General features: G+C 41.8%; 1 pseudogene across 1 annotated transcript in view; it reads left to right on the forward strand.

The window, feature by feature from the left end:
* The window catches only part of LOC146870744 (E3 SUMO-protein ligase KIAA1586-like), a 196,582-nt pseudogene extending 181,892 nt beyond the window's left edge, over positions 1-14,690 (forward strand). The window contains exon 2 of the transcript XR_014979150.1: positions 12,275-14,690. The product of XR_014979150.1 is annotated as an E3 SUMO-protein ligase KIAA1586-like (transcript). The remainder of the gene's footprint in view (positions 1-12,274) is intronic.
* Positions 14,691-26,777: the final 12,087 nt, after the last annotated feature.

Raw genomic sequence — 26,777 nt, forward strand, 5'->3', positions numbered from 1 at the left:
TTTAACTAGGGCTTTAGCTGTGGATAAGGCAGTATTGTCTTTTAGGGGATATGCTTCTATCCATTTTGAAAAGGCACAAACAACAACCAGTACATATTTCAAATTGTTGCATCTTTCCATGTGGATGAAGTCTAGTTGCAGAACTTCAAAAGGATATGATGGAGGCGCAAAATGACCAGGTGGAGTTGGGGTTCCCCTACCAGGATTGTATTTCAGACATACCATGCAATTTTTGACTACATTCTCTGCACATTTAGGGATTCCAGCATTCTGCCATACTGGAGCCAACAACTTACAAATCCCTTTCACACTGATATGTGCCATTCCATGCGCCATCGTAACCACTGGAAGCACATATGCATCAGGTAACAACCATCGCCGGTGTTCTGACAGATAAATCCAACAACCGTTTTCATCTAATTTACCCTTACTCTCTTTCCACATACTTAATTCTTTCTCTGTGGCTTCAGCTTGAAGGGACTTCACACTCTCTATCGTGTCTTCACACATTCCAACATCACCAACCCATCTTGCAGGGCCTGCAACATACATTCGGTTTGTCACATCTTTTGCTGTTTCTTTCGCGGTTTCGTCAGCAAATGCATTACCACGCCCAACATCATCGGTAACCTTCTTGTGTGCGCTGCATTTCACAATCGCAACTTGTAATGAATGGCAAGGTCAGCGACTCAAGGAGATCATTCACTAACTGACCATTCTGAATCTTAGTTCCATGCGAAGTCAGGAACCCACGTTCTTTCCACAAACGCCCAAAACTTTGGGCCACACCAAAAGCGTACTGACTGTCAGTATATATGTTCACTTTCATTCCTTTTGACAACACGCATGCTCTTGTGAGTGCAATTAATTCTGCTGCTTGAGCCGAATTATGAGGTATGCGTGCAGTTTCAACAATCGTGTGCAGAGTCGTGACAGCATACGCAGCAGTCGTATCACCATTCGGAAGCTTGAAGCATGAACCATCCACCCATAAGGTACCGTCACATTCAACCAGGGGAGTATCTTTAAGATCCACTCTCCCTTTTGTTTCTTCTTCTGTTCTGAACAGACAATCATGCTGTTCAACCTCATCTGTGTCTGCTGAAATTGGCAATAATGTGGCTGGATTCAACGTATTGCACCTCTTTATGTGCACATGACTTGCTAGCAGCGTCAACTCGTAACTTGACAATCGAGCATTAGTTAAATGCTGTGTCTTGGTCCTATTTAACAATGTGTCCACTGCATGAGGAACCATTACAATCAATGTGTTATTCATCACTAGTCCAGCAGACTGTCGAATAGACGCAGCTGCTGCCGCTGTAGCTCTTAAACAACTTGGCAATGCCCTCGCTACAGGGTCCAAAGTCGACGAAAAATGGGCGCGGTCTGTCTCCAAAAGGCTGTGTTAGTACTGACAATGCACAACCGTCCCTTTCATAAACATACAAGGTAAAAGGCTTACTATAGTCGGGGGTACCCAACACAGGAGCTGAACATAATGTCTTACGTAATTCCACAAAACTTTTCTGACACTCTTCAGACCATGGGACAGGATTTGGTATATCTTTATATGTTAATGCTAGCAATGGTTTTGCCAATAAAGAAAAACTCGGGATCCAGTGCCTACAATATGAAGTAATGCCCAGGAAAGCACGCACTTCTCTCTTTGTCTTTGGCACGCTTAATTGTGCAATGGCTTGGATTCTTTTTGGGGTCAGCTTCCTTCCCTCCTTCGAGAATAGATGACCTAAATAGGCCACTTCTTGTCGACAATATTGCAGCTTAGAGAGAGACACTTTGTGATGGAAGGTAGACAGATGACGCAACAATGATGATGTAGCTTCTTTACAAATCTCCTCAGTATCTGCGGCGATTAGTAAATCGTCAACATACTGGATAAGGGTAGCACTTTTTAGGTAAAACAAGGGCATCAAGCTGTGCTTTTAAAACCTGACTGTATATTGATGGGCTTTCACAGTAGCCCTGTGGAGCATGTTTAAAACGGAAACTTCGACCTCCTAAACAAAAGCCAAAAATATCCCTGCTCTCCTCTGCAATCGGGATACTAAAGAAAGCATTCTTTAAATCAATTACTGAGAACCAATCAGCGGAAGCTGGGATCATAGTCAACAAGGCAGTTCTATCAGGGATGACTGGAAACTGTGGCACAACAACCTTATTGACCTCTCTAAGATCGATCACAAATCTGTAGACAGGTGGCTGAGAAGGGTCAGTACGTTTTAAAACCGGCAGAACCGGACTATTGCAAACGTTGCCTCTTGTCTCTTCAATCACATCTTTCTCAATTAAATCATAGATAATTGCTAACAACGCTTTTTCACCTTCCTTAGAGATCTTGTACTGGGGAATGCGGGGCAATTTAACATTGGCTTTTAAAGTGACAATGTACGGCGGTATTTCCAAAAGGCCCACATCATTAGGGCCAGTGGCCCAAAGGGCATCAGGAAGAGACGACAATTCAGCTGGTAGTTCATTCTTTGACAAATACATGGGAGAAATCACTTCCTTACCCAGCGTAAGTTGTACTCCTGAGGGGGAACAATATAATGTCGCATATAATCTCTTCAACAGATCCAATCCTAACAAGTTTTCATTACATCCTGTCGTTAGGATGAGGGGTGCTTTCAGCTCACAAGGTCCAACAGAAAGGGCCATAGGACTTGAGATCGGGTTCCTAACCGGGGCGCCAGAAAAACCTACGGAAACATTCATTTTGCCAGACAAAGGCGCGCCAGGGAGTTTTGAGCGCATAATAGAACTCTTTGCAGCACCAGTGTCCAGCAGAAAGAGCTCTGTTACACCCGCTGTAGTCACCTTAACATACGGTCCGCTCTGATCCACTGGCACTGAAACAACTCCCTCTCTCTGTCTATGGCTGTCCTAGTAATCATTCCCTTCCTTATTATCATCTTCTGCATAGTAGTCATTATTATAGTACTGCGCTGTCTTGCCAGTCGCATTGGCTTGTTGAGCAAAACTATTCATCGTATTTTGAGGCGGAAGAAGACGCGCGTTCTGGGGAACATTTCCACGCCCTCTACCTCTTGGGGCTTGCTGGCCACCTCTACCTCTTGCGCCATAAGCATTATTTGTGCGCTGCAACAATCTAAGACAATTATTTTTAAAGTGACCCTCCTCCTTGCAATATGAACATTGATTGGGACCAATAGGGACACGTGGTTGATAATAACCATACATTTGCTGATTATTCTGGAATTGTTGGGGTTGCTGATAGATACCCTGGGTTTGCCTATAATTATTCTGACCTGCACGTGGCGGATAAGCCTGCTGTAAAAGAACCTTCGTTTTCAACTCTTTCGTTTTCTTGTCTGTTCTATCCTTCTCATCTTTATCCCTATTTTCATAATACTGCGCAGTAGCCAGTATTTGCGCTGAAGAGGAAACGGCCCAAGAACTCTCCGAATCTTTTAATTTCTTACACAACTCTGGAAGCAAATTATGCACAAATTTATCAACAAATAACCGTTGGCCACCTTCTGTACTCATGTCCTGACCACTGTGGTCGATAAATGTTTCTTCAAACCTGGTGAAGAAATCGGACACGGTTTCATCTTTCTTCTGTTTGCATGCGGATAATTTATCCCAATTTACACGTATTGCGGGCATTAAAGTTTTCATATAGTTAATTATTCTACCAGGGAGTTCTGCTACCACGGGCTCAGGCTTGGCACCACCGACCTGTCTATTGTCCGCATTAATGATATTAGCCCATGTGTCACCTAGTTCTGCAGCATGATCTGCATTACGAATCAATCCCCACAAAGGCTGTGGAACAACATTTCCGAACAACATATCTAGGTCAGCCAGGTTCATGACACACGATTCTGCAGTCTGCGATAACTCCTTATAATATCCTGCAGGGTTCTTACGGGGGTCAGGCAATGTCTGTTTAAGGGCTAAAACTTCAGATCGTTTCCAGGGAACATGTACCCAAACACGCTGAAAATGTGGCAAAACAGGTGGATTAGCAGCAGCATCACCAGGTCTCCAAACTGGAGGAACCTCACGCATCGGGTATTGTCGCGCTTTTACATGTTTCCCTTCAGGGAATTCCTGTCCAAACAACGACTGCTGACAATCCCCATTCCTGAAAGACAGCAGTGTCGCAACTGCTTTCTCAACATCAGAACCCACAATCGTACCTTTTCCAAATTCAAATCGCACTTGACACAACTCTTGTGGACTGGAGTCTAAATCATTATCTTCCAATTCCTCACATAGGATTTCACACATTTTCTCAAAAACGTACCGCTGTTGAGGCGCTTCCCACTGATGAAAAACATTAACAACAGATTCTACATCATATCTAGAAGGATAAACAATCCATCTACGTGCCATGCGGTCCAGTTCTTCTTTCTCTCTAGAACCAGGTATTTGACTACGTAACTGCTTACGTTGTGGACCAGGGGTCGTAGTAGATGACCCAAAGAGGGGTGATATGAGACTAGTGACAGCACTAGCTAGTCGTTGTCTTGCAGAAGGAGAAGTCGAGGCAAGAACCGGGGGAAAAACAGAGGGAAGGAAGACGGGTGCAGATACAGATACAGGGGTAGCAGCAGGTGGGGCACCAAGAGAGGCAGCTGATGTGCTAGGGAAAGTCGCAAGGTGCACAGAAGTGGTGGGTAGCAAAATCGGCGGCCCTTGGGAAGGCTGTGCTACCAGGACAGGAGCCGGCTGAGGAGGAGCTGGCGGCTGCGGGAAAGCTTGCTGCGCATTAGCTGGAGGCTGCACATTCACGGGTTGTGGAGGCGCTGTAGCATTTTGCGCATAAGGGGGTGGCGAACTTAGCAAATGTGACATTAGGGAATCTTTCTCTTTTGACTCATCTTGTTGAAGGGGTGGCAAAACTGGGTAACATTTATCATTGACTAGTTTGCGTTGCCTGTGCAACTGCTCATTCATTCGGTCCTCTTCATTATCCTTAAACTGCAAAGCTGCTTGCATTATCGACATACCTCTCTCTCTTTTATTTTTCTTTGCTAATTTAATTTCTTTTTGTTTGGCTTCCTTTCGCCATAGGCGGAAGGAATCAAACATCGCCGGCCGGGCTTTCTTCTTGAAGAATTTAACTTCTAAATTATCTAGGATCTCTGTGTCGAAACTACCATTTTGGGGCCATTTTAAAACACCATCCTTTCTGGTGTATCGGACCCATACTTCATTATACGTAATGGGGCCCACGCCATGTTTCACATAAAGCTCATAAGTTGGAGTTCCAATTGGAGGAACCGGACACGAATCCTCCAATCGGGAGTCCCTTTTACAACCAAAACAAAACAAATTTCCAAATATACTAGAATCAGGCATCTTTGCTCACTAGTCTAGTTTCAAACTTCAAAGGATTATCGAATACGATAGTCTCGTGAATACACGAGTCCTCTGGCTTTGGCACTTGCAAGACCCAAATCAAAGCGATCCCGAAGGATACCAAAATCCCGAAGGATACCAAACAAACTGGGAGACGCTCCACTTATACTTAACTGAGGTATCGATGACTTCACCAGAAGACTCTCTCAATTGTTTCGCTCTATCAAATCGTCAAGGGTCAAAAACAGGGCGATTAATCAGGGCAGCAGTCCTTCGTAGCCGTCGGGACGCGGAGAACCTCGCAGAAAAGACTTTCAGACCACGTCGACATGCAGGGGTCGATGAAGTGGCGGCCTTCCTCCAGAATTTCCACACGAAGCTCCTCACGAACCTCTGGCTTGGACCGGTACCACTGAAATCGCCCCGAGTTGGGCGCCAACTGAAGTACTGGGTTTTTAGAACCCAGCGGTGCAGGGGAACACACCCTAAGACTTCGGATTCTTCCTGTTTCAGACCTACAGAAACACAGAGTCTTCTAGGTGAAATCAAAGATCGTATTTATTGGCTGCAGACCAATCACAGATATCCGAGAAGTACAACACAATGTATGTTCTCAGGAGACTGCTCCTGAACCAAAAACGAGTCTTTACTTATATACACAAAATTACGCTTTGGGGGCAACACCGCCCCTGTTTTACAAGTGGTCATTCACATATTTTAGTTTCAAAGGAACAGCAGAGCCATAATGACAATCCCACATTTCAGTTCATTAAGCATACAGTCATTGTACCCAGCGAGGCTCAGAACCCTCATCAGATAACAGCAGACCCCAATAAAACGGGCACCTCCTGCTCGTAAAACAAGCCATAAAGTAGGAAACAGAGTCAGGTGTGAATACAGCTTAGTCAGGGATCGTGTGCGAACAGGGGCTTTATGATGGGTCGAGCCCTGATGCTAATCACATTAGGCCGCGAGAAAGGAACCGGCCGGACAGGATTGACCTCGGGCAGCGGAGTCGGCTTGCACAGGTCAGAGAGAAGTCACAGAAGATGTACGTGTCCTTTAGGCCTGAGCATGGCCTTAGTGCGCAGCCTATGTGAGGGCAACCACAAAATGGCTACTGTTCGAAAATGGAACCCAAAGGGTTCGATATGTGGTATCATATGTACGGTGAATTCATCAGTGAAACATGACTAACTACTTACCTTGTAAGTGGCTTGCTTGTAGACTCTCTAGAAGTACCCTTAAACTTTAAAAATCCAACCGCGACTTGCTCTATTGAAATCAATAGGGAACCCGCGGCTGTGTTCTCACACTGCACGCGTCTCCCGTGGGTCCTTTACTTACCTGCCTTGGGTGGATCAGTGAAGCCCCAGCGATTCTACAGGCCATAGGCCTTGTCCCCTTGCAAGTCGACTTTCCTAAACCTCTTTTTTAGTATATGGTCTGGTACGCCCCTAGGGCCCCAGCCATATTTATGCTTAACTTACTGTGAAACGTTGATATTGGCATATGTTCCTGACTTCTAATCTCATAAAGAGATTAGTAGAGTGTGTCTAGTAATAAATACATATATATTTGATATATATACCTGTGTGGTGTCCTTTCATTTGGTAATTCAAGAGATTATAAGGTAAAACAAGCTGCTTTACATTCCTCGGAGACTTAGCCTGAAGGCTGCTCTCCACAGCTACCACTAGGATAGTTTTCTTTAAAAGGTTGTCTTAAACCTATCTACCATAAGGGTCGAATTGGACTGGTGCGAGTTGGCCACTATAACTAGTGACCAGCATATGCCAGGCCAACTTCTCACAATGGTGTGTTACTCGTGGCTAAATTTATAATAGTGAGAGCCCTTGAATGATGTGTATCACTTATGAAACAACAAAATGGTGTCCCCCCCAAGGTTCTGTGCTATTATTTTCCAAACTACCCACTCTTCAAACTACTAATCCACACTCTCCAATTCTGAACTCTTCAACATGTGGCCATGTTAGCTGTGTTTATACCCCAATTCCACAACACTATTCCAAAGTTCCCACCCAAAAAATCTTTGCAGGAGTAAATACAATTTAAACAATTTATTAAAAAATGTATTGCAGTGTAATCACACATGTAAACACAATTTGAATATTAAAATGATGGGGACTATTATATACTCTGTTGTTTGCCTCCAGATCTCAATGTAATACTATTCCGCTATCATTGTCTGTACACAATAACAATAATCACATTACATATCAGATAATCAATTTAATGGATGCAAAGTACATTTCATTTATTCACATTTTAATTTTAACCACTAAAATGTTTAAAAATATGTAGTTGTCGACGCGGCGTTTCGGTGGATCATATCCTAATCAACCACCTTCTTCAGGACACAGATTTTGTGACAATCATCTGTGTAGTTGTTGTACACATGACGCCCTCGGATATTTGATACACTCCCGGAGTCAATTAAGCTCTCCAATAACTTTAATCAATCCTCCAATATTGAGTAAATTTCTCAGATTTTTCAACTTTGTTGGAGGAATGATGGGCTATAGGACTCTTTAATGAATTTTGTTTATCCTCCGCTATGAAGAATTTTTTTCTATTATTTCTGCTTCCTTAGAGGTACGATGGGCTCTAATGGCTTTAGATCCCTCCTTTTCTCCTCAGTATTCAGCCATACAACTTATAAAATCTTAGTGGACCCGCTGGTTATTCTCATATCTTCCTGAGCAGCCTAGTTCAGGTACTCATGTTAAAATTTCAGCTCCCGTCTGTACGATCGGGCGGTTTTTCTGTCTTTCACTATGTGTATCACTTACGACCTGTATGCATTAAGGCGCACAGTAATGTGCGAAAAGCAGTGTCGAAACATTTGAAATGCAAAACAGTGCAGTTGGCTGAAAACTGACATTTGGGAACTGTGCCTGAACGGAGTAATGCCATTGGTAAACTGAGAAACTAGAAAATAAAAATTGAAAGGATTTCTGAGAGGCCCAGTGTGAAAACGTGTTGCCAGGCGCATGAAAAGCACCTGGCTCTTCCTCATCCCATTGGTACCTTTGAGGACCGTCCTTGTATCTAACAGACTGCTTTCTCCATAGGCTCGGCTGCCTTTGCTGATAGATAGGTTGGTGTACGAGAGTGGGAGCTATAGATTGGAGTAATGGAAGGTAGGTAGGAGATGAGGTGTTGGTGTGGCAGAGAAAGCAAATGAAAATACAGAAGTGAGGGGAGACGCTATGATTCATAGCTGGATCTGTAGAGCAGGGAAAGCAAGGTTATGAGGGGGTGTGGATAGATGGAAATGAAAAGACAACATGGGCTCTAGAAGAGAAGCTGGTGAATTAGCAGATGGCTTAAAAGGGAACCAGGAGGGGATTTTGGAGTGAGTTGAGGGGGTGTTTAATGACTGAGCAAAAACTACAGGCTTGTATATGGAAAGAGCAGCACACGAAGGGAGGGAGCTGCAAGAGGTAGACACTAGAGGGGGATTAGAATTGGGAGGATGCTATGAAAGGTTCAACACTGATGAGAACTGTTAGTAGAGGTAAAAATAGAATATGTGAAGTACTGGGTTTTTCAGAACCCAGCGGTGCCAGGGGACACACCCAAAGACTTCGAGTTCTTCCTGTTTCAGACTACAGAAACACAGAGTCTTCTAGGTGAAGTCAAAGATCGAATTTATTGGCCGCAGCCAGTAACAGGTATCCTAGAAGTACAACACGGTGTATATTCTCAGGAGACTGCTCAAACTTACAAAGTCAGCCTTCTCCTTTTATACAAAATATTGTGCTTTAGGCAAACATTCCTTATTTTACAGTTGACCATTCACATATTTTCACTACAAAGAAAAAGCAAAGTCATGATGACAAGCCCATTGTCCAGCCCTTAATCAATTACCCGGCAAGGCTCATTGCTTCCATCAGATAGCGACAGACCTCCAATATAATCGGGCACCTCCTCCTCGTAAAGCAAGTCATAAAGAAGGAAACAGGGACAGGTGTGTAGAAGATTAACCATAGTTTGTGTGTGATCAAAGGGTTTTACGATATGTTGGGCCTTGATACTAATCTCGTTCGACCACTGGGAAAGGAACTGGCCGAACTGGTTTGGCTTCGGGCAGTGGAGTTAGCTTGCCCAGGTCACAGAGGAGTCAGCAAGGGTGTATGTGTCCTTCAGACTCGATTTTTGGCCTAGTCATTGGCCTATGTGAGGGCAATCACAAAATGGCTGTCGTTCTAAAATGGAACCCGAGGGATCAGAACGGAAACTATGATTTCAGGGTGATTTCTTCACCCAAACATGGCGAAAATACTTGTTCATAGTATCATAATCATTTGCGGTCTGCTGATACCAAAATCGTCATGATACGACGATGTTTATAACACGGGTCCAGAATTTAAGGTACCACAGACCCTCCTTTTGCCCTTACATAGGCAATTAACCTATACTCACGTCAGTCTGAGTCTAGGTCTGAGTCCAAGTCTATATTCATAAAGTCGTTGAGATGTTGCTGTAGTATCATCCTATTACTTAGCTCGTCCCTTGATACAGGTTTCCTTACACATGATGTAGCACAGAGGCCACATACTGCAGGAGCACACTGTATACACAGACAGAACAGGAAAAGAATGGCTAAGATCATCCCAATGACTATCAGAATCTTCCATCCCCAGGCGGATATCAGTTCCCAGAACCACCCCATCAATGACCAATCTCCTTTATCCACGTGTATAGATTCGGAGATCTTATGCAGTTTGGAAATGGCCTGGTAAACAGTTGGAGTGTTATCTGGAATGAAAACACAACAACTTGATTGGATCACTGTACATACCCCACCTTGGTCTGCAAGTATGACGTCTAATGCGACCCTGTTCTGAAGAGTCATAAGGCGATCCTACTGGTACCACATATGGAGTAAATGGTAATTATTTCCCACCTTTCTCTTTTCCTGAGAAGTGACATGAATATGGTCTCTGCCATTCGGTTATAGCCTATAAAACAAACTGCTTTTGGATTCATAATCAAAGACATAGTGTAATACTAATTAACAGTACGGGCCGGTGTGAGCCCATTAAGTACAATGGAGTGGCAGAGGGCTAATAATGGCTAGAATAGGTCCTCCTTATGTTTCTCTCTTCTTAATTTAAAGATTTCTTCCCTCTTGGAATTGTTGGGTGTTCTAATACAGTTATATCCATTTTGTGTAGGACTCTAGTGGTCATTATTAGCCATCTCCTTCACTAACCGCTCCGGCCTGTAAATCTTGCAAAGAACATTTAATGACTTGTACAGCCTTTGGCACTGGGTTTACTGCTGTAGCATGTGCTTTAATTGGAGTACTTAGTAGAAACCTGTTGAAACAGCTTGGAAATGGTGAATGTTGTCCAGGTCCTGGATTGGTTCGAGAGTAGTTGAAATATAATAATAATACTTAAGTTCTCTCACTGTGCTTATCTCCGATAAGTTCTCTCACTGTGCTTATCTCCGGTTTGCCTGCATATGAAGGTTGGTACTACAATACACCAGTGGAATATTTTTGTAGTGGTTTTTATGCTGCAGGCAACTGTTCAGTTCACCACTACTTGATAATGTTGCTTTCTATCATGTTATGTGCATTTATAGAGTGCGGCTAATCAGCCATGAGGGCATCCAGGTTCTGAGAAGGGCAGGCCTGAGAAGAGGCGAATCATGCCTTTATCGTCTGAAGGAGTCATGTCTTGAGGTTCCTTGGAAGCTAATGAGGGAAGGAGAGGTTCTGAGGTGTTTCAGGAGGTTGTTCCGCGTCTTACCTGCGAGGTATGAGTGTCCTTCGCTTCTGGTGGTCTTGATGTGAGGGATGTGTGCTCTTGCATGGGATGCAGATCGAAGGTGTCTGGTGGGTTGGTAGAAGCTGAGGCGGTGGTTGAGGTAAGCTGGACCGGTGTTGTAGAGAGCTTTTTAGGTGTGGGTGAGTAAGTTGAACTTACAACTTACTTGGACTGGGAACCAGTGGAGATTGTTGAGGGGTGGAGAGATGTGGTCATTTCATGCGGTGTTCAGGATGAAACTGGTGGCGGCGTTCTGGGTGGTTTGGAGTCTGTATAGGACATGGGTAGGTTTCCAATGTAGAGGGCGTTTCCTTAATCTAGTCTACATGTGAGAAGAGCCTGGGTGACTGTTCTACTGGTGTTCAGTGGGATCCACTTTAAAATCTTGCGTAGCATTCGCAGGATGTGGAAGCATGATAAGGAGACGGCGTTGATCTGTCTGCTCATGGAGAGGTTGGCGTCCAAGATGATGCTAAGGTTCTTGGCATGGTCCGCAGGGGTGGTTGGGGAGTAAATTTGGAGGGCCACCAAGAGGGGTGCCAGAGGGAGTAGTTGCCGAAGTTTAGGACTTTAGTTTGTCGGTGTTGAGCTGGAGGTAGTTGTTTTTCATCCAGGCATCGACGTTGCTCATGCAGTTAGCTAAGTTTGCTTTGATAGTGCTGGTTAAGTCGATGAGGATGAGCAATGTGTCATCCTTTAAGGATACTGTATTGATGCTGTGGGCTCTGACAATGTCCTCGAGGGGCTGCATGTAGACGTTGAAGAGTCTTGGACTGAGCAACGATCTTTGAGGGACGTCACAGATTAGTTTCTTTGGTTCTGAGGTGTAAGGGGGAAGTCTTAACTTGTTGAGTTCTGTCCGTTAGGAAAGAGGATATCCACTTGTGGGCCGGTCCGCAGTTACTAAGTGCTGAAGCTTTCTGATGAGTGACTTGTGTGAGACCGCATCGAAAGCTGCGAAGAAGTTGAGGAGGATGTGTGCGGCCATTTCTCCTTGGTCGAGGATGCTTCTGATGTCATCGTTGGCCGCAATGAGGGCCGTCTCTGTTCTTTGTGGATGCCTGATTCAGAGCTGTTCACTTGTTTAGTGAAGTAAACTTGTCTTGTTTCATTTACAGATTGGATGGTGAGACAAGTAAAGCAAGGCATGACCCGCTGGAAACAAATTACAAGCAGAGGGCCCCTCATCAATTCTTCCTTTAATATGACAGCGCTGTCAGCAGGAGCACTCCTGAAACTCCAATCTCTGCAGACTTCGATTTTGGACTTTCTGCCATAATCCCAAAAACACATGAATAGTGACGAGGCTAGTCCAACTTGACACAGTGATAATGTTCATCATATCTGACCTGATATGGATTCTGTGCCTATGGATACATTGCATGAAGCATCCGTAGTAGAGGTCACCCAGCTTCCAGATTGCCTCTATTTTAAAGAGGCAAATCCTTGGTTATACCGGAGTTCAGGTCATGTTGGATGTTCTGTTTGCAAAGAGGTGAAAGCAGCTGGTGGTAGTGTCCATGGGATGAGAATAAGCTCTGAGTGGACAGAAGGAAAGGTTGGTCCCTCTGGTACTAAAAAATCTTTCCGGCAAAAGCAGATTAGGAAAAAGATTTCAGAGCATAAGGCAAGTGGCGCTCACTTGGTTGCGGAATAAATTTGTGAAACGCTCAAATCACACAGTGGAAGAAGCAGTTCAACAAAGCAACGTCACCCGCCTGGACAGCACATGCAGAGTTTTTATAACTGCTTACTACTTAGCAAAAAACAATTGCCCTTTTACAGATTACCCAAATTTAATTAAACTCCTGGAAATGAGTGGCAGTGCTATTGGTCGTGTGCTACACAGCAATGTCACAGCTGCTGAAATACTCCGACACATAGCAGTAGAAATGCAGAGCTAACTGGTTTGTTACATCAAGGACCACAAGCCAAAGATTACTGTGCTTGTTGATGAGAGCACTAATATAATCAACTAACCAGCATTAATTATCTATCTGCGTGGTGCTTTTGGTGACCAGAGTAAACCAGTGACTGTTTTCTTTGGTCGAGTGAAGCTACAAGAAATTAATTCCTTGGCCACTAAGATGGCTCTCTTGCAGTATTTTGAAAATATTGGGTTCTCTGTGAACCTTCTGCATGATATCTGGATTGCCCTGTGCTCAGATGGGGCAGCCGTTGTGTTTAACAAAGAAGTTACAGTTACTAAGGTCAGACTTTCCGAATATTGCATTGTTGTGGCATTGTTTAGCACACCGCCTGAAGCTCGTTGTGGCAGAAACAATTGACTATGGTGCTGGAATCAATCATTTTAAAATCTTCATGGACTTGTTGTATGCAACATACAGCATGTCACCTAGGAATGCAAGGCAGCTGGAAATGACTGCTAATGAACTGGTTATGGAGCTACAGAAAATTGGCAGAATACTTGACACAAGGTGGGTAGCATCGAGTTATGGGGCTGTTCAAGCTGTGTGGCACTGCTTTCCAGCTTTGTAAAAGCATTTTGAAGATGCCTCCAGGGACCCATCGAGGCCCACACGAGATAGGGGCAAATACGAAGGGCTTCTAAATAAACTCACTTCTTCTTCCTTCATAAAAGATTTAGGGTTAATGTGTGATGCGCTCGAGCAACTCAGTGACTTATCAGAATTGCTAAAGAGGCATGACATGACCATTGTTAATGCTCACAGATGTTTGCTAAATCAGGTTTGTAGATTTACAGCTAGGAAGGACACACCTGGAAAGTTTGCTACTATTGCTCAGAGGGCAGCAGTCGAAGGGCAGTTCATGAGTATTCAGATTTCTGAAAAAAGGGTCAACTTCAGTTCGCTTAACCCAAGGCAATTTTATCAAAGTCTGTCAGTAATGCTTAATGAACGATGTAGGGTAGGCTCATATGCAGAATTATTTGAAAGCTTCAGCGTGCTTAATCAGGAGAATTTACCAGTCGGTGACAAACCTATTTTATATGGAGAAGTTGAAATTAAACAGCTATGTTCAACTTTTAGTCTGCCCCTAAGAGAGACCATAGACGCTTACAGGTGCTTTACAGATTCTGGTGGCAAGAGATGCCCGGAAATACTTAAAGAATTAGTTGTGTGCATGGAAACTCTGCCAGCAAACGGTGCAGACTGTGAGAGAGGACTTGGGGCCATGAATGTAATTGTTTCTCCAACAAGATAATCTCATGCAGCCACTGTTTCTTCATGTTTATGGCTGAATCTTAATGGCCGCCTCTCAATGTTTTTGAACCATTGTCCTATGTAGAAAGCTAGCTAGTGAAAGGAAGGCGATCAGCTGAGGAAAGACATTGTGAGAAACCACACCAGAAGAAAGATGATAAAGAACACTTAAAGGGATTCTGGGAGATTTTGAGCTAGACGTGTCTGTATTTTTGCTATTCTAGATTTCTTGCAGTCCTACTGTAACAATTGGTTATGCAGATCTGTGCTGCTGTCCATTCTAATAAGTCATTTAGAGTTTGAAGGTATGTTTACTTTTAAAATGTTAAATAAAGATATAATGAAAACATATGACTTGTAAACCAAGCAGTAAATGTACAAGATGTTTCCTCTACCCTTCTGAATGTATTGTTGCAATTGCTGGTAAGGAGTTTTCAAATAAGTGTACAAGAAACTCTTGGGATTATATTATGCTTTTTCTGATTTCAGCATTCCTGCTGCGTAAAGTCCTTCAGTACATGGAAATTGACTATGGACATCAGATTTTCATTCCCCATTAAAATCCCTTGTAGATATGTTAAATAGTCAACATCTCTTTAAAATGTTTCTTAACTTTGCTCCATAGATAGTACCCTGCCAGGCATATGCCTAATGTTTCCATGTTCCTTTTTGTAGGCACAGAATCCCACATGTTCTATGCTGCATTCCGACAGAAGTGGACTACCACCTGTAACGTGCCATTATCTAGATGCATCTTGAGATTACTGCTGAGGTTTAGTAATCTTACCTGCTTTTGTAAATGATCAAGTCACTGTTGGTGGCCATTAAAGAAGCCCATTTTCTCAGTGTGGAAGACCCGAATGTGCAGCTATGTTCTGAGTAGCCTCCATTTCCTCCAATAACCTGCATTTCATATGAGAGGTATTTGGGTAGACTGAAGTATATGGCATTGCCATAGTTAGATCTAGCATCCTTGGTGCGGTTTCTTCTAACTTTTTTTGTGCTTTCTGACCTCCTGTTTTGCTGACTTCATTTTTTGCTGGCTTTAGGATTCTGGGCACTTTTCCATTGCTGACCAGTGCTAAAGTAAAGGTGCTCTGTCCCTAAAACATGGTAACAGCTTATTCACAATTGGAATATTTAATTTACTTATAAGTCCCTAGTAAAGTTTACTACATGTGCCAAGGGCCTATAAATTAAATGGAACTTGTGGGCCTGCAGCACTGATTCTGCCACCCACTGCAGTAGCCCTTTAAACGTGTCACAGGCCTGCCTTTATAGAGCCTGTGTGTGCAGTTTTAATCTGCCATGTCGACCTGGCAAGATAACCCACTTGACAGGCCCAAACCTTCCTTTTTAGGTCTCGCCTAGCGTTGCAGCGCTGCTCGCTCTCCGAGGCATATTGTAGTCAAGGAGATTTTAGTACTGGAGTGGAAGCCCTGCCCCTTTTTTCCATTGGCTTGCATCATCGTTCATGCTAAACGCTGGCTTTTAATTGTAAATGAGGCTTCTTAGTCCCTCCTTGTTACCGCCCTGTCTCCTTCTGGGACGGCCCATCCGGACTGGATCTTTTACTTGCGGCGTTACACGGTGTTCTTTAATTACTGGGTAAGCACTTATTTTCCCCATTTGTGTAATGGCCGTTTAACATTGCGGCCGCTTTAACACTAATAATGGCTGCCATGTTATTGTTTTGTAACTTGCCATTGAGTTTATTGCTCTTGTGTTTTTCCGACTGCCCGGCCCGATAGCAGAGCACCGGCGCTAGGGAGACGTAGATGTAGGCTTTTTTTTATCGTGTGAATGTGTGTTTTTTTGGGGGGTATAATCTGCAGTTGTCTCCTACTTTCGTATTTTTGTATATGTTTGTTAGTGTTTTGGATATAATCTGCAGTCGTCTCCTACTTTCGTATTTTTGTATATGTTTGTTAATTAATAAGCATGCTTATTTGTGGCGGCCCGATAGCAACGCAGCGTAGCTAGGGAGACGGAGAGGTAGTGTTTTTATTTTGCGATCGTGCGTTTATTTTGCTGTGTGTTTTTTCGACAGCCCGGCTCGATAGCAGTGCGCTGGAGCTAGGGAGAGAGAGAGGTAGACTTTGTAATTATTTTTTTTTATAATCTGCAGCCCTCTTATAGTTAGTAAGCATGCTTATGTTGGCCCTCCCTGATAGTAGAGGTTTTTATCGTGTGAATGTGCGTGTCTCTTATTGTATATTCTGCAGTTTTATGGTGTGAACATGCATGTATTCAATTGTATAATATGCAGCCCTCTTGTAATAAGTAAGCATGCTTTATTTTTGCCGGCCCCATAGCAGAGTACTGGAGCTAGGGAAACAGAGAGGTAAGGTATTTATGGTGTGAATGTCCTGTTTTTTTATATTCGTATAATCTACAGCCCGTTTTCAATAAGAAAACATGCATTATTTTGGCCCACACAATAGCAGAGCACCGGAGCTATGGAGACAGAGGTAGGGTTTTAATTTTGCAAATGTGTGTTTATTCTTGGTAGAATATCCAACCCCTTTGTAATTGGTAAGCATGAGTTATCTTAGCCTGCCCAATAGCAGCACAGCTAGGGAGACGGAGACGGGGGGTTTTAACGGGGTAAATGTGTGTTTTATTTTGGGTAAAACATTCAGCCTTCACAAAATAGGTAAACGTTTTTTTTTTTTTTAATATTCTGCAGCCGTCTCATAATTACTAAGCATGCTTATTTGGCCCTCCCAATAGCATAGCAGCTAGGGACACGGAGAGGTAGGATTTTGATGTTGCGAATGTGCGTGTATCTAATTAAACAATCTGCACACTTTAATGTTATAACAGGTTTGTATTATGCAATTGCTTTTGAAGCAGGGCAGCGGAGCTATGGAGATGGAGAGGTAGGGTTTTAATGTTGCGAATGTGCGTTAGTTTTTTTTGTAGAATCTGCAGCCCTCTTGTAATTAGTAAGCATGATTCATGTTGGCGCATAGCAGCGCAGAGGAGCTAGGGAGACAAAGTAGTAGACCTTTCATGGTGTAAATGTCAGTTAATTTTTTTTCTATATAATCTGCAGCCCTCTTATTACTAAGCATATTTATCTTGGCCCGCCCAATAGCGGAGCACCGAAGCTAGAAAGACGGAGAGGTAGGGTTTTCATGGGGTAAATGAGTGTTTATTTTTTTGTAAAACATGCAGCCCTCACATAATAGGTAAACATTCTTTATTTCGGCCGGGCCGGTAGCAGACCACCGGAAGTAGGAAGACGGAAAGGTAGGGTTTTCATGTGTGAATTTGAGCGTATTTAATTATACAATCTGCAGACCTTAATGCCGTAACATATTGTTTGCATTATACAATTGGTTTTGGAGCAGAGCAGCGAAGTTGGGGAGATGTAGAGGCAGTGTTTTGATAATGTAAATGTGTACGTATTTAATGGTATAATATTCAGATCATGATGCCACAACATGGTGTATTTGTAATTTTACAATGTGTAGTCTTATATTTTAACTACATTTTATTAATGTTTCAATTAGCGTGTATTTTTTATTTCTCTTAAGTGTACAGCGTGATAGCAAAACGGGTTTACCTTTTGTATTACACCTTTATTTCTTTTTACTTGTACATGTACATGTTTTTTTTTAAAAGTATTTTTGTAATGTTGGTATTGTGTGCCTAATTATTATTTTGCAATTTTTATACTGTGTTTTATGACATGCTGTTGACTACTGCAATACGTTTTTTTAGTTTTTTTTTTTTACTGTGATAAGACTTTGTAATATTTTTCTAACTCTTGGGTCATGGTGTTGTTAATGTATGTTTTGTAAATATTAAGTAATTTGCACAGGACCACAGGATGTTGGTCCAGCGTCAACACTTAACTTTGTTTTTTAGCTCTAAAGAGTTTGTTACATGCAGTGTTTTATGCAAATTATTTCACCAGGCATTAAAGCCACAGCCTCTTATTGTTCAACTAGTTAATCTAATAGGGCCCTTTATTTCTAGAACACCAGGAAATACCACTCCGGCTGACTACTAATAAGAGAAATCTTGGTGTCCCTCACCTACCTAAATTGTAACACGGCATCTCCTCCATGCATCACATCCTCTGTGGCGCAGCCTGGTAACAATCTAAAATGAATAACTGATGTAAAGTGGAAACGCATTCCATGCATCACATCCTCTGTGGTGCAGCTTGGTAAAGAATCCAAAATGAATAACTAATGTAAAGTGGAAACACATGCGCAGCCATGCAGTGTTTGTCATCAATGTCATCGCGCCGCGACCACATCACCCCCCACCTGAGGAACCTGCACTGGCTCCCCGTCGACAAAAGCATCTCCTTCAAGCTCCTGATCCACGCACACAAGGCACTCCACAAGGCCCAGCCTACCTCAACAGTCGACTCTCCTTCTACGTACCCAACCGGAAACTCCGCTCTGCAGACCTCTCCCTGACTACCGTCTCACGCATCCGTAGATCCACAGCCGGAGGCAGATCCTTCTCCCACCACGCCGCCTAGACCTGGAACACCCTCCCCCTCAACCTAAGACAAACCGAAGACCTTCTAACCTTCTGGAGATGACTCAAGACCTGGCTGTTCGACCAGTAGCAACAGCACCCCCCTCCCCACTCCCCACCCTCAGCGCCTTCAAACCCTTGCGGGTATGTAGTGCGCTTTATACATTATTTAATTGATTGATTGAATGAAATATCCTCTCTGTTTTTCCCCTTGTCTTCTTTCCTTGCCTCACAACTAAAGCAACCTCAAGCCAAAAGCATTAATCACTGCTCGACACATATTCACAATATACAATAGCATTTGCATTTATACTGCTACTGTTTAATTTCATCTGGTGTTTTATAGAACTTTCCAAAGCATTCAAACATGAAATATTATGGGCAAGATCAATGCATTTTAGCTTATACTATTTATTCTACTTATGGTGCATGGAGTACCTTAACAACCAAATATTATTTTGCTTTTGGCATCCAAACTTATTGCATATCTTCTTTTTTTTAACGTAGCGCTTAATAATTAATTATTTACATAAGTTGCCCAGGAGCACAGATTGGTGGTACTGCTAAAACTCAAACTTTAATTTATATCGTAATATGCTATATAACATTAGTATTACATATTTTTGCCTCTTATGCTATGACTATACACAATAGCATTTCCGTCAATATTACTGCTTAATGTCACCTTATGCTTTACAGAACTATCCATAGCCTTTAAACATTAAAAATTTTAACAAGGATCAATGCGTTATAGCGTAAACTGTTTATTTTAAGTAGAATACAGGGTATGCTCTAACAACAAAATTACATTTCGCTTCTACTACTAAACATATTGGATTGCTTATTTAAAGCAGCACATAATTATATATTATTTAAGTAATTTAAACAGAATCACAGAATGTTTTGATACTAAGACTCAAACTTTGTTTTTTATCTTCAAGGACGCCATAGTTCCTTTTTACGCTATACCTTTACAGAGTAACATTTCCATTTATACCATTATACTACTACTGCTTAATTTCACCTGGTGTTTTACAAAACGTTCCATAGCATGCAAACATTGCAATTGACCAGGATCAACAGCATTATACCTTACACTGTTAATTATAATTGTAATGCAAGTACTGCCCTAACAACAAAATAAATATTTTGCTTTTAGCCAAACATATTGCTTTGTTTTTTATGTCAGAGGGCTTAATGCTATATTATTTCAGTAATTTGCCCAAGGTCATGTTTAAAAAAATCTGCGTATATATATATTCACTGAAAAAACCATAGGTTTCAGGGGTGTTATAGTTAGCTGGACATTTCCCTCGTACAAAACCCTAGAAATTCCCCTGTTATAGTTAGTTCAGCTAACTATAACTCGCGCCCCCGCAATGCACTGCTGATGACATCACATATTACATCACTCATGACCTGGTCAGTGACATCACTGATATCACTGATGACATCTCAAATGACATCACTGATGACATCATCCATTGAGTATGTGTTTCTGAACAGTTTTAGTTTAATATATATAGGGAAAGGCCTGTTGAAGAATGAGTGGGTGTACAAGTGTGTGAATGGATGATTTTCTAGGTGCGTTACTGAGTCTATAAGTGAGTCATTAAATGTATCTTACTGCAGACTAGTGACTAAACTGTGAATGTCTGTATGTGTCTGTGTGTTGGTGTATAAGTGGCTGCATGGTTTTGTGAATAGCTATATGAGTGTCTATATGGGTTATTGATTGGTTGTCTGAATATCTGTATGGGTGCCTGAGTGTTTGTGTGGGTAGGGTGTGTGTGACTCTGTGACTAGATGTGTGAGTGGGTGATTCAGTGGGTGCATGGTTTTAAGAGTGCATCTGTGATGGACTGTATGGTTGGGTGAGTATGTGTGTGTGTTAGTGATTGAATGTATATCTCAGTTGTACATGTGTTAGTAACTACATATGTGAAACGCAGTGTATATGTGTGTATGAGTATATAACTATCTATATGTGAGTGTGTGAGATTTTGGGAGTGGCTGTATGCGCCATAGTGCAAGGATATCTGTGTCATGTGCTGTTTGTTTTTCTGCAGGAAGACACAGAATTTGTTAGTATTTTTATGAGTAAGTGAACTTGAGTGTTTTTAACTGTATAGGTGAGTACATTTTACTGTGATTAATTATTTGCATGACTGACTAGATGTGTCAGTACCTCAATGGATAACTGGCGGTGTGTGAGTGTCTATATAGGTGTATAAATGCACAGAGTGACTGTAAGTATGAGTGACTGTACAGGTGAGTGAGTGGAGATGTATGTAGACCTAAAAGTCAATGAGTGGGTGAGTAGTTATTGGTATTGGAGTATCTATGGTTGTCAAAAAGGCCGTCTGAAATTTTGAGTCGGTGTATCAAAGGTTATATTAGGGTGTGAGACGATGCACTAATTTATCACATGGATGACGTCATCAGTGATGTCATCAGTGATGTCGTCAGTGATGTCACTGACCATGTCATGAGTGATGTAATATGTGACGTCAACAGCAGTGCATTGCGGGGGCGCGAGTTATAGTTAGCTGAACTAACTATAACAGGGGAATTTCTAGGGTTTTCTACGAGGGAAATGTCCAGCTAACTATAACACCCCTGAAACCTATGGTTTTTTCAGTGAATTTCTAAGGTTTTTTAAATGCCAATTCCTAACTATAACGCCCCTGAAACCGATGGTTTTTTCAGTGAATTTCAAAGGTTTTTAAATGCTAATTCCTATCTATAACTTATCTCTAAAGATATCATGAAAAGCATTCTTTTTTAAAAGTAGGGTGCACATTAGTTTTGTGGAAAAGCATCTTTGTGATTGGTTAAGAAAAAGCAGTTTCAACGTGGAGTACATATCATAGGATAAAATTTGCTCAGCTCAACCACACCTGCTACTTGCATTTGGAAGGCACTGTTCGAACTTAAAACAATCGTCAAGTTTTAACCTGCACGTGTCGTTAAATGTTCAAGAAAATGTTACAAAAAAATATCGTAAAGTTTAAAAAAATTGATGAACTTTTAACCTGCACGTATTGTAGAATGTTCTAGAAAGTGTGTTGATAGAATACGTTGCACTTCTGACTTCTATGTGTTGTTGAATATTAAAAAAAAGGTTTATATGGAAAATTAAAAAGAAACCAATAGAGAAGTTTTGAAACCTAAAAGAATCAAGGAACTATTCTAATTTATTCTTTACATGTATTTATGTGTGCAGCAACAAAATTATAGACACAACAGCACTAGGAAGAGGAAGAAGCAGGGAGGGGGGGGGGAGATGGGCAGAATGGCACACATGCACAATTAAGTACAACACACATATAGACTAACAGTGGCCAAAATGAAACACCAACAAGGAGCACAAGTCACACAACCTGCCAACATCACACCACTGAACGAGCATAGAAGTGAAAACCATGCTGCATTCATACAGGATGTGTACAAAGGCCAGTCGTTGGTGTTGTGGGATGTCTGCGACCGTGGTCATCATGGATGAGATTCCCAGCATGTGGCACATGGTCGAGTTCACTGTGTGTTATGTTGCCAAACGGCTGCTCCTCCCTCCCACGAGCCCCCACACTCTTGTACGGTGAGCTGTTGTATCTCGTGCACTCGTACGGGACGCCATTGTAATGCCTATTTGCGCATGTCCTGCTACATTCCAACTACAACATCACAGTGCCGTTTGGAGGTGGTGCATTCCACTTTACAACTTCGACTGCTGCGGCTCTTGTAACAGGCCACAGCAGAACACAGAGACACACTTACCGCACTTCCTGTACACGGACATGTCCGAGACACCCCGTTCCCCTTGCTGGATAGGCACACCCCTACACTGACCTGTGAACAACAGACCAGCACACGCCAGTTGTGCATGCAGGAGGATGCGTACGTAGCTACACATCCAGGCTCACTGCCAACGCTGAGGTGACAGCACACTGTGATGTTGCAGGGCTCGTGCCTATCATGCTAAGACAATGACCACAGGGACACACTTACTAAGATGTGGGTTTGGGGGGCATTGGCAGTCCTGGAGTTGTTGAGATGAGTCTTCTGGCCCTCATGGGTATCCCGGTATCATGCTCATTGACTCTATGGCACCTCTGGGTGTTCTGGTGTGGCTCTTGGCTGTGTTCCCTTTCATGGTGCAGGTAGTTGTCCTGCTTAACACCAGCAGAAAGCAGGTGTAAAATCCCTGGTGCTAACGTGTCTTATTGCCGGAATTTGTTTCGCATTGCAATTGGTGTGAAAGTTGTGATGTGTTTTTTTTTTCCTGTGCACAACAATATACGAACTGAGCAGTGTATCTCGTCAAGATCCAGCACCTGACGCACTGTTCCAATCAATATAAATACAATGAGATTCCTTAATAGATTTTGTGTGTACACTGTAAGTGCAGCCAATACCTCAGTGCAATACAATACAGGATTTTAGTATTTAGAATAAATCGCAAAGGTGCACCTCGTGTCTTTTTGCACGGGAACGGCTACTCTCCATTTCATTATTAGCACTTTAACAGAAGTAAAGTTGAGATAAATCTAACACACTATTCAGAAGTTGGTGCAAACTGCAGATATCACCAGTATTCCAGCGATAAGTGCCCCAAAATTTAACACCATGGTGGACTCCATCAAATAACAGTAATAATAACAAGAAAGAGTCGCACAGCAGTTAAGAGAACAACCAAAAACATTATTTTTTTTTCAAACTTTATTTTTTATAATAAATATATAAACGATAAACTATTTTCAAACTTTATTTTTTTATTAACAAATATATGAACAATAAACTAATAAACAAAATGTAACAACAATAATACAAAACAACAAGGAAAATCAGAAAGTTTGTTTAAAAAAAAACCAACATGGTATTCTCAACAAAATACCACAAGAAAGAAATCACAGATATATAAAATGCATACAGCTAACAAAATTTTATAAGTTTAACTTACAAAAACTGTAAATGTTGCTGCTTTAAAATATTTACCGAATCTGAGAAATTTTTTGCAGAAGGCACCACGCCCACAACGTTTTTCTTCAGTGGTGAAGAAATTTTTAACTTTTTCCAAGGGGCAAACAAAGACCAATGCCACCTTCTTCATTCGCAAGATTTGCCAAAGAGTTCTGTTACGAGGGGATCCTAACAAAAAATACTCGTGCGGCACAGCAAGTATTATGAAACACCTAAGGACCCTTCATCCAAACAATCTTGCACGAGAAGAGTGCAAACAGATGAGAAACACTCCTGTTCTGTATCTGTAAAAAAGAATCACAAATAAATGTATATTAATAACTTTCAAATTTATACTATTCCATTACTGTACAAACACATTTTATATAAAAACTGACTAAGAAACTATAGCCCTAAACCACAAGTGTGACGATCGTTAAAACACTACATGCATAGTGCATACTACTTTGAAGCAGTTTATGCCCTAAAGCCTACCTCACTAAAAGACTACATGCTAACTGACTAAATGATTAAAGTACTATAAGGAGACACACTGGGTGAGTGACAGGGTGTTTGCTAGAAGAGTATGAATACTAACTAGGGAATTGAAGGTGTGAAACACAACTGTGTAGGTGATTAGAGGACTGCATCCATACTGCATAGGCATTTAAAGCAGTCCATGTGCTAAGGCCTGGCTCAGTGTATGAATACTTAGGCACTGACTGAATGATTAGAGTACTGCAAAGATAGTATCTTGGTGAATTTATAAGTGTTTGGGTTTAAGCACATTGAATGGATTAGTACATGGTGCTGAATGGGTCACTAGAGGACTGCAAAGGGAGTGACAGGGTATTTCCTGGAAGTGTATGGATACTGACTAGGGAATTGAAGGTGAGAAAGACAATTGTGTAGGTGGTTAGAGGACTGCATGCATAGTGGATAAGGGTTTGAAGCAGTCCATATACTAAGGCCTGGGTCACTGGATGAGTACTTGGGTACTGACTGAATGATTAGAGTACTGCAAGGAGAGTGCCTGGGTGAATTTATTAGGGTTTAGCGCAGTGAATGGATTAGTACATGATGCTGAATGGGTCACTAGAGGAGTGCAAATGGAGTGACAGGGTGTTTGCTGGAAGTAAACGGATACTGACTGGGGAATTGAAGGTGTGAAAGACAAGTGTGTAGGTGCTTAGAGGACTGCATGCATAGTGGATAGGGGTTTGAACAAGTCCATGTGCTAAGACCTGGCTCAGTGCATGAATAATTAGGCAGTGACTGAATCATTAGAGTACTGGAAAGAGAGTGTCTTGGTGAATTTATAAGTGTTTGGGTTTTGGAACAGTGAATGGATTAGTACATGCTGTTGAATGGGTCTCTAGAGGACTGCAAAGGAAGTGACAGGATGGTTCCTGGAAGTGTATGGATACTGACTAGGGAATTGAAGGTGTAAAAGACAAGTGTATAGTACGTTAGAACACTACATGCATACTCCATACATAGACATTCGAAGCAGTCTATTTGGTACTTAGAAACTGACTAAATAATCAGACTACTTCTAGGACAGTGCTTAGGTAAAACTTTTAAATTTTCAGTTCTGCCACAGTGAACAGAATAGTACATGGTACTGCACCTTAGTGTCAAACCCGGACTCATTTTATCAATGCATAAGCAAAGACTAGCTTCTAATGCTACTAAAACTTGACAACATGAGAGGTTTTAAATTAGTTATCTGTCAGCAAATACACAATGTTACCAAATGCTTCTCTCACAGTGGTTCTCAAATGCACACAGACTCAGTGTGATTCTAGACAACAACCACTATACCTAGGAGTTTACCAAAAATCATTCACTACTGTGGAAGTGGTAAGCGAACTGCACACAATCTTCATATTTCAGGACTGCACTTTTATGTCAAAGCCTGACTCATATAATCAAAGCATAAGCAAAGACTGGTTTCTAATGCTACTAAAACTTCACAACATGACCGGTTTTAAAACCGGTATATGTCAGCAAATACACGATGTTACCAAATGCTTCTCTCCCAATCCTTACCCAAATGCACAGACTCAGTGTGATTTTAGACAAGCAACACTATCCTAGGAGTTTACCAAAACTCATTCACTACTCTGGAAGAGTTAATGGTACTGCACACAATCTACATATTTAAGTACACCACATCAGTGTCAAAGCATGACTCATTTAATCAACGCATAAGCAAAGACTGGATTCTAATCCTACTAAAACTTCACAACATGACAGATTTTAAAACAGTTATCTGTCAGCAAATACATGATGTTACCAAATCATTCTCTCACACTGATCCCAAATACACACTAACTCAGTGTGATTCTAGACAAGCACCACTATCCCTATGAGTTTACCAAAACTCATTCACTACAGTGCATGTGGAAAGGGAACTGCACACAATCTACATATTTCACGACTGCAATTTACTGTCAATGCCTGACTCATTTAATGAAAGCATAAGCCATAACTGTCTTCTAATGCTACTAAAACTTGACAACATGCCAAGTTAAAACAGTTATCTGTCAGCAAATACACAATGTTACCAAATGCTTCTCTCACAGTGGTTCCCAAATGCACACAGACTCACTGTGTGATTCTAGACAAACAACACTATCCCTTGCACTATACCAAAACACATTTCTTCATCTAGAAGTAGTACTACATTTTAGTATAGAAACATAACATAACTCATTTCACAAATTCATAAAATCAAAATAGTCTACATACATCCCCTCACAATTAAATAACTCATCTTTCAAGTTCTTTTGTAGATTAAGAAGTATATCAATCACTCACCATATTTTCTTTTACAGAATCTCTGCACTGTGCACCTCTCAGCAAAAGCAAAGAATGAAAAAGTTTCCCTTTCATTTTCCACACATATACATGTAAACATCAAGTCACAATCCTTCGCACATAAACTCAAAAGCAAACACACATTTCTATT

This window comes from Triturus cristatus, chromosome 1_1 (genome assembly GCF_964204655.1).
Source record: "Triturus cristatus chromosome 1_1, aTriCri1.1, whole genome shotgun sequence".
Classification (NCBI taxonomy): Eukaryota; Metazoa; Chordata; class Amphibia; order Caudata; family Salamandridae; genus Triturus; species Triturus cristatus.